Below are 3,189 nucleotides of genomic sequence, written 5' to 3'. Positions count from 1 at the left end.
GAGTGAAAGTTTTATCTTTCAATTTCTTTTTCTCCTCTTATTGCTAAAGTTAATGGTTCATTTACAATACTGAATAATAGTGGTGATAGTGGGATCTTTATATCACCTCTGATCTTGTTGGAAATGCTGCTTGCTTAACCCTAATATAAATAATACTTGTTGTTCATTTTAGATAGATACTACTTATTATTTTTTAGGAAAACTTCATTTATTCTTATGTCCTTTATTGTTTTTTAATACGAATTGGTGCTATATTTTGTCAAAGACTTTTTCAGTATTTTTTGAGATAATCAAATGATTTCTGTTAATTTTCATATTTAACTTGTCGATTATATTGTTTGTTATACCAGTATTGAACCATCCCTGTCTACCTTGTTCAAATTCTACCTGATCACTATGTAGCATGTTATGATAATCTACTGTAAACTGTTTGCTAAAATTTTATTTAAAATTTTGGAAATGGATCTATAATTTTCTTTCTCTATTTAGACTCTTCCTAATATAGATATTCATACCACCTTGGTGACTTAATTTGGGCTTAATGAATGTCAGACTTCTCAGTTTTTCACATTACAAACCCTCCATAAAAACTATCAGGTATTTAAGAAAGAAAATTTCATTTCATTCTAAAATTTTATTGCTTTCCCAAAAGATTCATGTAGATTTACTTACCTGAAAGTTTCTGATGAAATCAGATGGGGGGGGTGGCTAGGTGGCACAGTGGATATAACACGCCCTGGAGTCAGGAATACTTCAGTTCAAATCTGGCCTCAGACACTTAATAATTACCTAGCTGTTTGGCCTTGGGCAAGCCACTTAACCCCATTTGCCTTGCAAAAACCTAAAAAAATGCAAAAGAAATCAGATGGACATGACAAGCACTTGCAACATCTTCACAGGATTCCATACTCCCAGGCAAAAGCAACTTCATTTATGATTCTCCATACCTGTTTCTAGAATATGTACTCCCAATATTCTGCCCATTGATTTCTGACCATAGATCCTTACCATGCCATCTGTATCAGTATTTGCCTTACCTCTACTATTCCAAGCAAAAGAAAACTAAATTTTTACTCAACATCCTCTTCTTCAATTTTTCTTCTGATTTACCAGTCCATGCAACCTCAGGATGCATATAGATTATTGAAGACCCACATTTGTAATCAGTATGTATAGCAATCCTGGTCATCCCTTTAACATGATTATGTCATTATCTTCTGCTTTGTGAGCTAACATAGGATCTGCATCTACATCTATAAAGACATTTTTTTCTTTTTTGCATTTTGGTTTGGAATCTGTTATTGACTGGAAATCTAACTTTTGTATTTAGTAGAAGTCCAATTTCTTCCAATCCAAAAGTTTTGATGAAAGGTTATCAGCCTTTCACAAAACCATAGGACACAGCCAGGATTACACAGCAAAAGTGAAATCTTCATATTTTCCACTAGAAGCAGCTCCAATTGCAACATCAATTTTGCCATCCAATTTCTTGGTAGTCAAATAACTTTAATATTCAGTTTAAATGTGAATCCCTATTTTTGAAAGATTTGTTGAAAATTTATAGAAAGCTCAGCAACAATTCCCATATCACCAACATACCCAAGAATTTATCTGCTTTCACATCTGCACTAAGTTGTGGCCATACTGAACCCAATTTTACATCCATTATTCCAGTACTAATCATAAACATCTTTTCTGGAAATTGTTTTTGAAGTGTAAAGCCCATGTAGATGATATAATTTTATCTTTATCAACTGTGATTCCAAGGAAGGGAGTAACTTCTAGGCCCATTTACTGAGGAAGTACCCATCTATTGATAAAACTGAGAGCTGCCATCAGATTTTCTGCTTTGACCTGATTTTTACCCTTTATCTTTTCAAATTCATCCACATAGGTGACCTTATTTTGCTTAAATCAGTGAAAAATTTCACAAGTAAAAACCTTTACTGCAACATGTTTTTGCTTCATTATCTTCTCTCCTTCAAGCACATTTCTGGAATATCAATATATATAAAGGCAAAAATCTTTATGAGTCAAATGACAATAATGTGATCTATTTAGTAAAGTCTTAGGAGTACAGTTAACATTCAAACATGTTCCACTAAATGTTTTATTTTGTTCAGTATAGATTGTTTTAATGTCCAATTGAGTAACTTTAATTGCAACAAAATATCCTACAAATAAGTCCTCAGTCAACTCTCCTCTGCCCTGTAGGTCATGAGGTATTGGATTAAATGATCTCTCTTGAGGAAGGTGTAGGGCACATAACTTTACATTGTCATTTTTCTCCCAAATGACTCTGAAGCCTTCGACTTTTACTTCTCCCAAACTTTCACCATTGTCCCAAGAACTCAAAGAGCAGCCTGGTGTCCCTATCAGCAAAGGATCAGTGGAGTCTGTTCATTGTCTATGTTATCATTTTAGGAAGATGCCATTTCATTCTTTATCCTTTTAATTTGATCTATTTTTCCTTTTGCTTTCCCTGAGATCAGGATTGTTACCCTGTTTTATTTTGCGTTTTTGCTTTGTTTTGTTTTTTCCTTCAGCTAAAATGTAATACATTCTGGTCCAATCTTTGACCTTTACTCTGTGTATATCTTTCTGCTTCAAATATGTTCTTTGAAAACTACATACTGTAGGATTCTAGCTTTTCTATGCCATCTTGGCTTCACCACCTCCCACCCACCAATCCACCAAGGAATTTTATTTTAATAAAGAAAGATAATGAATAAAGAAGACAGTGGGTTTTAAAGAGGAGCAGGAGAGTTTGAAGTTGGAACATAGTGGACCTAGAAAGAACTCAGTTTCACATCTGAATCTCCTGGTATTATGGAAATACTTATGTAATAACTTTTTACTAGTGGGGTCATTTTCCAGCTGGAATCATCCATCAGTGATATGATTCAGACATTCTATAATTTCTGTGACTGAATTCAAGGTATTATCTAATAGAGAGTGATGCTCAAAATTGAGACTCCATTCTAAAAGTGATTTTCAGAGGTTGTGATGTTGTAAAATAATGTGCCAGGTGGATTTATATATTATTACATTTTAAATAATATTCAGAATTAGTTATGTTTACCATTAATTTTAGCTTCCTAATGTATATAAAATGATAAATATAGCATTTAGACCATTTTTAAATCAAATGAATGAAGAATTCAAATATATATATTCAGTAAGAAGTAA

At 32.9% G+C, this 3,189-nt stretch overlaps 1 pseudogene; it reads right to left on the bottom strand.

Annotated features, from left to right (window-relative positions):
- Positions 1-841: 841 nt before the first annotated feature.
- On the bottom strand, positions 842-1,791 carry LOC141489259 (dihydrolipoyl dehydrogenase, mitochondrial-like; annotated as a pseudogene).
- Between the last annotated feature and the right edge of the window lie 1,398 nt (positions 1,792-3,189).

The sequence above is a fragment of the Macrotis lagotis genome, chromosome 5 (assembly GCF_037893015.1).
Source record: "Macrotis lagotis isolate mMagLag1 chromosome 5, bilby.v1.9.chrom.fasta, whole genome shotgun sequence".
Taxonomy (NCBI): domain Eukaryota; kingdom Metazoa; phylum Chordata; class Mammalia; order Peramelemorphia; family Peramelidae; genus Macrotis; species Macrotis lagotis.
Note: the sequence above shows the minus strand (reverse complement) of the source record. Positions and strands in the feature narration are given on the sequence as shown.